The sequence below is a fragment of the Haliotis rubra genome, unplaced genomic scaffold, assembly GCF_003918875.1.
Source record: "Haliotis rubra isolate DU_JTF1 unplaced genomic scaffold, ASM391887v1 Scf751, whole genome shotgun sequence".
Classification (NCBI taxonomy): domain Eukaryota; kingdom Metazoa; phylum Mollusca; class Gastropoda; order Lepetellida; family Haliotidae; genus Haliotis; species Haliotis rubra.
Window position 1 is genome coordinate 376,399 of NW_025767470.1, and position 12,177 is coordinate 388,575.

The 12,177-nt window shown below is 39.8% G+C and overlaps 1 protein-coding gene across 4 annotated transcripts in view; it reads right to left on the reverse strand.

Moving 5' to 3' along the window:
• Window positions 1-12,177, reverse strand: part of LOC124260159 (synaptotagmin-1) — a 74,226-nt gene that overhangs the window by 33,260 nt on the left and 28,789 nt on the right. The window contains exon 1 of one of the 4 annotated variants that reach the window (XM_046694413.1): window positions 3,044-3,212. The exons of 2 other annotated variants lie outside the window; for them this stretch is intronic. The gene's annotated coding sequence lies outside the window, so the exon portion shown is untranslated. Of the gene's footprint in view, window positions 1-3,043; window positions 3,213-12,177 lie in introns of those variants that run through there. One more of the 4 variants, XM_046694412.1, reaches the window with a different exon arrangement.

Sequence of the window (12,177 nt, forward strand, 5' to 3'; positions counted from 1 at the left end):
TGTTTAACGCTGCACTTAGCAATATTCCACCTATATAGCGGTAGGTCTGTAAATAATCGAGTCTGAACCAGACAATCCAGTGATCAACAGCATGAACATTGATCTACACAACTGGGATACGATGACCAAGTCAGTGAGCCTGACCACCTGATCAAGATAGTTGCCTCTTATTACAAGCATGGGTTTCTGAAGATCAATTTTTACCTGAATCTTCACAGGTCCACAGAGTTGGAACTATTGCCATTGCAGATGGTCATTTAAATGGTCAAATGTGTATAGATATTCTTATTGACCACACTTGGCCAGCTATTGCAACATTTTCCCGACTAATGGTACATCGTCCAAGACAGCATTGCCCTGATATACCGAACGAGGATTGAGGTATCATTATGATGTACATTCTAACCTTTATTACTACATCACTTCAGTTGTAATAAAGAAGTTGATTTTCTGTAAAAAAAATTGTCCTTGTTAATCACACCAACTTTTAAATGACACTTAAGTTGCAAAGATTTGCTGAAACATATATTCCTGTTGACCACATGGAGATTCTGGTTTAAGACAGGTCCCTAATATATGTAAGTTGACAAATATGGATCTCATATAAACAAATATACAGAACATGTTTACTAAGTGCTCAAACTAAACCTGTACCTTCGTGTATAGTTTAGTAATAAACTACAGATATAACAAACTAAAATTAGTGGTCCCTTTGAGTTCAGTATAACCATAATTTACTGTATATCCATCACTGAGTTATCTGGTCCAGATACTTACAAGACATCATGGAGCTGTACTATTGCCACAAAAACTGACGGATTACAGAATGAAAGGCTTATTTCATACCTAATACATACTCTCACCAGCCTGCTCTTCTCGCTGGGACAGGATCAGTTGACATATCATTCAGATCTTTCTGCAGCTACACAGTGGCCATGGAGGGAGAAGGGTTAACTTCAATACCAACTATATCATCATGGAGTGTGGCCTCACATCCAATGTACAAATATATTATACAAACAGACAATAACTGATCCACCATTATACTAACAACTCATCATCATGATTGATGGCTTAATACAAGCATTGAACTGAATGACCATGGGTACCCAGACATCAGTTATGGAGAGAAATAGTTCAGCCAGTGTAATTTAGAGTCTCACTCCCACATACATCGTTAGCCACATTCATTACAGATGTCAATGTATAGCATTTACCCTTATTGTTACATAAGAACAATGCTGCTTTGGAGAATGTAAAGGGATATGGACAGATAGAGCCAAACTAAAGCTGGCCAATACATCATTAACACTTTGACATCCATCTGTCATTCTATGTACAGCCTACTCATTAGCTAGTATTGTTGCCCGAATGACATATTCCATCTCCATGGTAACATGGCCTCAATCTTGGATATCATTGTCCACGCCGGATATTGGTAACATTCAACACTGAAACATTTCCTCTGCAATTCTCATCCTATCCTGATTTTATTCCAACATCATATCAGTTATTAATGCAAATTATCAATAGAACACTATTTGCCCTTTTAACATGAAAATATGTGAAGTGTTTTAAATCACAGTAACCTGGAGATCTGCCAACCTGAACTATAAACTCTTATAGGCTTATTTTACTGATATGTCAACACAGCATTTAAAGGATTGGACATTAAACTGAGCAACACATCACTGCCTACACAAAGAATCAATACACAGCTGACACAGCCATACATAACCGGCTGTATATAGGTTGTGTCAATATTGATTACAGATACTTTATAGCAATCAATATCTGTAACATCTAAAACTAATGTAAAGCGTAGCTGTGATTCTGTCACAGATATATTGCATCATGATTTTGGAACATCAATTAGGAACATAATACCGGTAGTGGCACTCTCCACTGCTATGCACCACTCGGTGATTGTACTGAAATTGCAAAACAATTGGTTTTTTAAAATGCGCATCTTCATCTCCTATTTAGATCATCAACTGTTAAAACTGTTTATCTGGGTTTTTAGCACACTTGTACACTCAATTTCCACAGTCTCTCTACAGCAGTTTGACAAAGATTCTGATGTGTGAGTTTCATTTTCACGCAAGATTCACCAACCCAACCCAAAGGGACACGTTGTGATTTTGGAGTAAAGTGTTTGCTACCTATAGTATTCACCTATATTCAAAGCTATATAGTTTACATGGTCCATGCCACCATCATTACAAGGATTACAAACATCAAGGCATCAGTTCATTGTCTTTTACCAGTAGCATAACATCAGACTGAATTGTAACAAGTCAGGGTAAAACATTGCTGAATCGATACTCTGGTTTTCCTTGAAATATTTTACTGTAATTAGAAACTTGTCACACTCAGGCCAGAGTAGTATAGACTTGTATTTGGTCTCATTATAAACCTGAAATGACCCTAAGAACAAGACAATCAATAACCCTATCAACACACTCTCTACAATCTATCCACTGGCTGTCACTTCCTCTAGTAGACTGAATAATATATGAAACTCACCATGATTATCGCAGGTGGAAGATGTAAAGAATCACTAATTACACTAACTATGTGTGGCACACCAATTTCAGATCATTAAATCTACTCCATAATTAATAGCCTGCTTTTCGTTTACAGATAATAATTGGCATAACATTTGCAATGGTTAGCTTTAGTCAGTTACAGGGAGTATGAGGCTATTTCAGCCATTTAAGTATACATCATTCTAACCTTAACGTTAACACCAGTGACATCCGAAAGCATGACGGTTAATTATGTCAAGACTCCTACTGAAAGTCTTGAGATGGTAGAATATAGAACATCTTGTTTATATATTTCACATGAATCCCAGCAAACAGAAAACTGCGTTGTTGTTTTGGTATGATAATCCAATTCCTTGAGAGGCAGAGAGAGCCAATATCTCTGCTTGAAACTGGCCACCAAAATCAATACCTTCCTATCCAAAATGGAGAACATCCATCACAGATCTCAAGAAGAAGAGACAGTTATACTGCCCTGAAATGGACAAGCAACTCACCAGAACACACAGTGAAAGACCAAAGACCCTTATCCCTGGTAGATGGGGAAGGGTTAGCTGGACACTAGAACTTGGCTAGGAGTGTAGAATGAGAATTACACATACACAGACATGTTGATTCCAGTTCACTCCTTCCTCAACATGAGTCCATTACAGATGCAGCAGTTTTCACGATCAATACCGCACAGCATTGTGGGAGAGCCTGTCTCATTACCACTGCAGCTGCTAGGCTACGGAGCGAGAGTGAAGTTATTATGTTAATAATTGAGTGGTATCTCTCTACGATATGAAATATCCTCAATATGCAGGCCTAACGGGCACGACACAAATTGATAAGTTACTCAGAACACAAATTCAAAAGGTTATAAATGTTTGGCTTTCTCAAGATGTAATTATTTCACTCAATAAACATTCCAATATGGTTGATAGTTTCAATCAATGACCACACTGATGTAAATAAGCTGCTACGCCACTGGCATTGTGGTATGTTTGAGGTCATATTAATAAGGAAAGTGTTCCTTGCTGCTACTTGTCTGTTCTTGTGATAGCTTTGAGGTTGCATTAACAATTAAAGTATTCTGAGCTGTGACTAGTCTGGCCTTGAAGTATGTTTGAGGTTGTACTGATAAGGACACTGTTTCAGACTGCTACTAGTCTGTTCTTGAGGTCTCTGTAAACTTATATTAATAAGGACACTGTTTCAGACTGCTACTAGTCTGTTCTTGAGGTCTCTGTAAACTTATATTAATAAGGACACTGTTTCAGACTGCTACTAGTCTGTTCTTGAGGTCTCTGTAAACTTATATTAATAAGGACACTGTTTCAGACTGCTACTAGTCTGTTCTTGTACGTTTGAAGTTGTATTAACACAGAAAGTGTTATGGCTGTTGTTTCAGATTGCTTGTCATCTGGCTTCGCTATATGCATGAGGTTGTATTATTAAGGAAACTGTGTCTGACTGTTTGTCATCTGGTCTTGAGGTATGTGTGAGGTTGTATAAACAAGGAAACTGTTTCAGACTGCTAGTAGTCTGGCCATGTGGAATGTGTGAGGTTGTATAAACAAGGAAACTGTTTCAGACTGCTAGTAGTCTGGCCATGTGAGGTTGTGTTAACAAGGAAACTGTTTCAGACTGCTAGTAGTCTGGCCATGTGGAATGTGTGAGGTTGTATTAACAAGGAAACTGTTTCAGACTGCTAGTAGTCTGGCCATGTGGAATATGTGAGGTTGTATAAACAAGGAAACTGTTTCAGACTGCTAGTAGTCTGGCCATGTGGAATGTGTGAGGTTGTATTAACAAGGAAACTGTTTCAGACTGCTAGTAGTCTGGCCATGTGGAATATGTGAGGTTGTATTAACAAGGAAACTGTTTCAGACTGCTAATAGTCAAGCCATGTGGAATGTGTGAGGTTGTGTTAACAAGGAAACTGTTTCAGACTGCTAGTAGTCTGGCCATGTGGAATATGTGAGGTTGTGTTAACAATGAAACTGTTTCAGACTGCTAGTAGTCAAGCCATGTGGAATGTGTGAGGTTGTGTTAACAAGGAAACTGTTTCAGACTGCTAGTAGTCAAGCCATGTGGAATGTGTGAGGTTGTGTTAACAAGGAAACTGTTTCAGACTGCTAGTAGTCTGGCCATGTGGAATATGTGAGGTTGTGTTAACAAGGAAACTGTTTCAGACTTCTAGTAGTCTGGCCATGTGGAATATGTGAGGTTGTATAAACAAGGAAACTGTTTCAGACTGCTAGTAGTCTGGCCATGTGGAATATGTGAGGTTGTATTAACAAGGAAACTGTTTCAGACTGCTAGTAGTCTGGCCATGTGGAATGTGTGAGGTTGTGTTAACAAGGAAACTGTTTCAGACTGCTAGTAGTCTGGCCATGTGGAATGTGTGAGGTTGTGTTAACAAGGAAACTGTTTCAGACTGCTAGTAGTCTGGCCATGTGGAATATGTGAGGTTGTATTAACAAGGAAACTGTTTCAGACTGCTAGTAGTCTGGCCATGTGGAATATGTGAGGTTGTATTAACAAGGCAACTGTTTCAGACTGCTAGTAGTCTGGCCATGTGGAATGTGTGAGGTTGTATTAACAAGGAAACTGTTTCAGACTGCTAGTAGTCAAGCCATGTGGAATATGTGAGGTTGTGTTAACAAGGAAACTGTTTCAGACTGCTAGTAGTCTGGCCATGTGAGGTTGTGTTAACAAGGAAACTGTTTCAGACTTCTAGTAGTCAAGCCATGTGGAATATGTGAGGTTGTATAAACAAGGAAACTGTTTCAGACTGCTAGTAGTCTGGCCATGTGGAATATGTGAGGTTGTATTAACAAGGAAACTGTTTCAGACTTCTAGTAGTCAAGCCATGTGGAATATGTGAGGTTGTGTTAACAAGGAAACTGTTTCAGACTGCTAGTAGTCTGGCCATGTGAGGTTGTGTTAACAAGGAAACTGTTTCAGACTTCTAGTAGTCAAGCCATGTGGAATATGTGAGGTTGTGTTAACAAGGAAACTGTTTCAGACTGCTAGTAGTCTGGCCATGTGGAATACGGGAGGTTGTGTTAACAAGGAAACTGTTTCAGTCTGGTCCATGTGAGGTTGTGTTAACAAGGAAACTGTTTCAGACTGCTAGTAGTCTGGCCATGTGGAATATGTGAGGTTGTATTAACAAGGAAACTGTTTCAGACTGCTAGTAGTCAAGCCATGTGGAATATGTGAGGTTGTATAAACAAGGAAACTGTTTCAGACTGCTAGTAGTCTGGCCATGTGGAATATGTGAGGTTGTATTAACAAGGAAACTGTTTCAGACTGCTAGTAGTCTGGCCATGTGGAATATGTGAGGTTGTATTAACAAGGAAACTGTTTCAGACTGCTAGTAGTCTGGCCATGTGGAATATGTGAGGTTGTATTAACAAGGAAACTGTTTCAGACTTCTAGTAGTCTGGCCATGTGGAATATGTGAGGTTGTATAAACAAGGAAACTGTTTCAGACTGCTAGTAGTCAAGCCATGTAGAATATGTGAGGTTGTGTTAACAAGGAAACTGTTTCAGACTGCTAGTAGTCTGGCCCATGGAATATGTGAGGTTGTGTTAACAAGGAAACTGTTTCAGACTGCTAGTAGTCTGGCCATGTGGAATATGTGAGGTTGCATTAACAATGAAACTGTTTCAGACTGCTAGTAGTCTGGCCATGTGAGGTTGTATTAACAAGGAAACTGTTTCAGACTTCTAGTAGTCAAGCCATGTAGAATGTGTGAGGTTGTGTTAACAAGGAAACTGTTTCAGACTGCTAGTAGTCTGGCCATGTGGAATATGTGAGGTTGTGTTAACAAGGCAACTTTTGCAGACTGCTAGTAGTCAAGCCATGTGGAATATGTGAGGTTGCATTAACAATGAAACTGTTTCAGACTGCTAGTAGTCAAGCCATGTGGAATATGTGAGGTTGTGTTAACAAGGCAACTGTTGCAGACTGCTAGTAGTCTGGCCATGTGGAATATGTGAGGTTGTGTTAACAATGAAACTGTTTCAGACTGCTAGTAGTCTGGCCATGTGAGGTTGTGTTAACAAGGAAACTGTTTCAGACTGCTAGTAGTCTGGCCATGTGGAATATGTGAGGTTGTGTTAACAAGGCAACTGTTTCAGACTGCTAGTAGTCTGGCCATGTGGAATATGTGAGGTTGTATTAACAAGGAAACTGTTTCAGACTGCTAGTAGTCTGGCCATGTGGAATATGTGAGGTTGTATTAACAAGGCAACTGTTGCAGACTGCTAGTAGTCTGGCCATGTGGAATATGTGAGGTTGTGTTAACAATGAAACTGTTTCAGACTGCTAGTAGTCTGGCCATGTGAGGTTGTGTTAACAAGGAAACTGTTTCAGACTGCTAGTAGTCTGGCCATGTGGAATATGTGAGGTTGTGTTAACAAGGCAACTGTTTCAGACTGCTAGTAGTCTGGCCATGTGGAATATGTGAGGTTGTATTAACAAGGAAACTGTTTCAGACTGCTAGTAGTCAAGCCATGTGGAATGTGTGAGGTTGTGTTAACAAGGAAACTGTTTCAGACTGCTAGTAGTCTGGCCATGTGGAATGTGTGAGGTTGTGTTAACAAGGAAACTGTTTCAGACTGCTAGTAGTCTGGCCATGTGGAATATGTGAGGTTGTGTTAACAAGGAAACTGTTTCAGACTTCTAGTAGTCAAGCCATGTGGAATGTGTGAGGTTGTGTTAACAAGGAAACTGTTTCAGACTGCTAGTAGTCTGGCCATGTGGAATATGTGAGGTTGCATTAACAAGGAAACTGTTTCAGACTGCTAGTAGTCTGGCCATGTGGAATATGTGAGGTTGTATTAACAAGGAAACTGTTTCAGACTGCTAGTAGTCTGGCCATGTGGAACATGTGAGGTTGTATTAACAAGGCAACTGTTTCAGACTTCTAGTAGTCAAGCCATGTGGAATGTGTGAGGTTGTGTTAACAAGGAAACTGTTTCAGACTTCTAGTAGTCTGGCCATGTGGAATGTGTGAGGTTGTGTTAACAAGGAAACTGTTTCAGACTGCTAGTAGTCAAGCCATGTGGAACATGTGAGGTTGTATTAACAAGGCAACTGTTTCAGACTTCTAGTAGTCAAGCCATGTGGAATGTGTGAGGTTGTGTTAACAAGGAAACTGTTTCAGACTTCTAGTAGTCTGGCCATGTGGAATGTGTGAGGTTGTATTAACAAGGCAACTGTTTCAGACTGCTAGTAGTCTGGCCATGTGGAACATGTGAGGTTGTATTAACAAGGCAACTGTTTCAGACTTCTAGTAGTCAAGCCATGTGGAATGTGTGAGGTTGTATTAACAAGGAAACTGTTTCAGACTGCTAGTAGTCAAGCCATGTGGAATATGTGAGGTTGTATTAACAAGGAAACTGTTTCAGACTTCTAGTAGTCAAGCCATGTGGAATGTGTGAGGTTGTGTTAACAAGGAAACTGTTTCAGACTGCTAGTAGTCTGGCCATGTGGAATATGTGAGGTTGTATTAACAAGGAAACTGTTTCAGACTGCTAGTAGTCTGGCCATGTGGAATATGTGAGGTTGTGTTAACAAGGAAACTGTTTCAGACTGCTAGTAGTCTGGCCATGTGGAATATGTGAGGTTGCATTAACAAGGAAACTGTTTCAGACTGCTAGTAGTCTGGCCATGTGGAATATGTGAGGTTGTATTAACAAGGAAACTGTTTCAGACTGCTAGTAGTCTGGCCATGTGGAATATGTGAGGGTTGTATTAACAAAGGAAACTGTTTCAGACTGCTAGTAGTCTGGCCATGTGGAACATGTGAGGTTGTATTAACAAGGCAACTGTTTCAGACTTCTAGTAGTCAAGCCATGTGGAATATGTGAGGTTGTGTTAACAAGGAAACTGTTTCAGACTGCTAGTAGTCTGGCCATGTGGAATATGTGAGGTTGTATTAACAAGGAAACTGTTTCAGACTGCTAGTAGTCTGGCCATGTGGAACATGTGAGGTTGTATTAACAAGGCAACTGTTTCAGACTTCTAGTAGTCAAGCCATGTGGAATGTGTGAGGTTGTGTTAACAAGGAAACTGTTTCAGACTGCTAGTAGTCTGGCCATGTGGAATGTGTGAGGTTGTGTTAACAAGGAAACTGTTTCAGACTGCTAGTAGTCAAGCCATGTGGAACATGTGAGGTTGTATTAACAAGGCAACTGTTTCAGACTTCTAGTAGTCAAGCCATGTGGAATGTGTGAGGTTGTGTTAACAAGGAAACTGTTTCAGACTTCTAGTAGTCTGGCCATGTGGAATGTGTGAGGTTGTATTAACAAGGCAACTGTTTCAGACTGCTAGTAGTCTGGCCATGTGGAACATGTGAGGTTGTATTAACAAGGCAACTGTTTCAGACTTCTAGTAGTCAAGCCATGTGGAATGTGTGAGGTTGTGTTAACAAGGAAACTGTTTCAGACTTCTAGTAGTCAAGCCATGTGGAATATGTGAGGTTGTATTAACAAGGAAACTGTTTCAGACTTCTAGTAGTCAAGCCATGTGGAATGTGTGAGGTTGTGTTAACAAGGAAACTGTTTCAGACTGCTAGTAGTCTGGCCATGTGGAATATGTGAGGTTGTATTAACAAGGAAACTGTTTCAGACTGCTAGTAGTCTGGCCATGTGGAATATGTGAGGTTGTGTTAACAAGGAAACTGTTTCAGACTGCTAGTAGTCTGGCCATGTGGAATATGTGAGGTTGTATTAACAAGGAAACTGTTTCAGACTGCTAGTAGTCTGGCCATGTGAGGTTGTGTTAACAAGGAAACTGTTTCAGACTGCTAGTAGTCTGGCCATGTGGAATATGTGAGGTTGTATTAACAAGGAAACTGTTTCAGACTGCTAGTAGTCTGGCCATGTGGAATATGTGAGGTTGTATTAACAAGGCAACTGTTTCAGACTTCTAGTAGTCAAGCCATGTGGAATATGTGAGGTTGTGTTAACAATGAAACTGTTTCAGACTGCTAGTAGTCTGGCCATGTGAGGTTGTGTTAACAAGGAAACTGTTTCAGACTGCTAGTAGTCTGGCCATGTGAAATGTGTGAGGTTGTGTTAACAAGGAAACTGTTTCAGACTGCTAGTAGTCTGGCCATGTGGAATATGTGAGGTTGTGTTAACAAGGAAACTGTTTCAGACTTCTAGTAGTCAAGCCATGTGGAATATGTGAGGTTGTGTTAACAATGAAACTGTTTCAGACTGCTAGTAGTCTGGCCATGTGAGGTTGTGTTAACAAGGAAACTGTTTCAGACTGCTAGTAGTCAAGCCATGTGGAATATGTGAGGTTGTGTTAACAAGGAAACTGTTTCAGACTGCTAGTAGTCTGGCCATGTGAGGTTGTGTTAACAAGGAAACTGTTTCAGACTGCTAGTAGTCTGGCCATGTGGAATATGTGAGGTTGTATTAACAAGGAAACTGTTTCAGACTTCTAGTAGTCAAGCCATGTGGAATATGTGAGGTTGTGTTAACAATGAAACTGTTTCAGACTGCTAGTAGTCTGGCCATGTGAGGTTGTGTTAACAAGGAAACTGTTTCAGACTGCTAGTAGTCTGGCCATGTGAAATGTGTGAGGTTGTGTTAACAAGGAAACTGTTTCAGACTGCTAGTAGTCTGGCCATGTGGAATATGTGAGGTTGTGTTAACAAGGAAACTGTTTCAGACTGCTAGTAGTCTGGCCATGTGGAATATGTGAGGTTGCATTAACAAGGAAACTGTTTCAGACTGCTAGTAGTCTGGCCATGTGGAATATGTGAGGTTGTGTTAACAAGGAAACTGTTTCAGACTGCTAGTAGTCTGGCCATGTGGAATATGTGAGGTTGTGTTAACAAGGAAACTGTTTCAGACTGCTAGTAGTCTGGCCATGTGGAATATGTGAGGTTGTATTAACAAGGAAACTGTTTCAGACTTCTAGTAGTCTGGCCATGTGGAATATGTGAGGTTGTATAAACAAGGAAACTGTTTCAGACTGCTAGTAGTCAAGCCATGTAGAATGTGTGAGGTTGTGTTAACAAGGAAACTGTTTCAGACTGCTAGTAGTCTGGCCATGTGGAATATGTGAGGTTGTATTAACAAGGAAACTGTTTCAGACTGCTAGTAGTCTGGCCATGTGGAATGTGTGAGGTTGTGTTAACAAGGAAACTGTTTCAGACTGCTAGTAGTCTGGCCATGTAGAATGTGTGAGGTTGTGTTAACAAGGAAACTGTTTCAGACTGCTAGTAGTCTGGCCATGTGGAATATGTGAGGTTGTATTAACAAGGAAACTGTTTCAGACTTCTAGTAGTCAAGCCATGTGGAATGTGTGAGGTTGTGTTAACAAGGAAACTGTTTCAGACTGCTAGTAGTCTGGCCATGTGGAATGTGTGAGGTTGTGTTAACAAGGGGGGAGGTGGGGTAGCCTAATGATTAAAGCGTTGGCTCATCACGCCGAAGACCCTGGTTCGAATCCCCACATGGGCACAATGAGTGAAGCCCATTTCTGGTGTCCCCTGCCGTGATGTTGCTGGAATATTGCTAAAAGCGGCGTAAAACCAAACTCAGTCAGTCAGTCAGTTAACAAGGAAACTCTTTCAGACTGCTAGTAGTCTGGCCATGTGGTATGAGGTACATTAAATGAATTAGAAAACTGCTCTGGTCTGGTATACAACTAAAACCTGAATAAGCTCATCCAATTCCTCCCATCTATGCAGAATGAAGCCTAGAATACAAAAGAAGAACTATCAAGATAGTCACTGGCAATGGAGACATTATTTTGCTAATGTTGGGTGAGAAATAAATATACTACTAAACAATGTCCCATGTAATAAACCATTCACTCATGTCATAAACGTGCTATTACATGGGGCATCATTTAGTATTCTCTATCTTTCTGATTGGTATTCTAAAATCCATAATGTTGTGTGCTTCGTTAATATTTAACACAATATTTTGTAACAAATGGATATGTGCCACATTTACCATATGTAACAACATTTGACCTGCAATAATTTGTATTTAAAACATATTTACATAAATTCCTACGTACAATTTCTTTATTTTCCCTTGAAGTGTATGCCCAAAAGACACTTCAGCAATATCTGTATTACTTTTGTGTCAAATATTTGAAAGGCATTATTTAGCATATACATTGTATTTACACGCAAGCATTTTAACAGTGTACAGTGCATTAATTGCCTTTTCTGTCAGGGTTTTAAAAGATCAAGTCATTAGACCCAGATATTGATAGGATCAACAGTTTAATGTGGTGCATTATTATAGGTTTATCTTTCATAGTGGTCTGCAACCATTTTTTAATACAAAAACATGAATTGTTTTGCATATTTACTTCCATTCCCAATATTTTACTGTATTCTTGCAAGAGATACACTCATCCGTGTGATTTTATAGCTGTAACTGCTAAAAGTCATGTGCAAATAGTATAGAAATTATGTAGTACATTTCTTCTGATATGAACACACTATTGCCTAACCTGTAACCAACGTAAAATTAAAAAATGGGAAAAAGTAAAGGACATAGAGTACATCCTCCTTCTACACAAACTGGGGATGTGAAATACTTAGGTAATGTGTTTCCACTGTGTATTTGTACATGTATATTGTATACTGACTTTGTA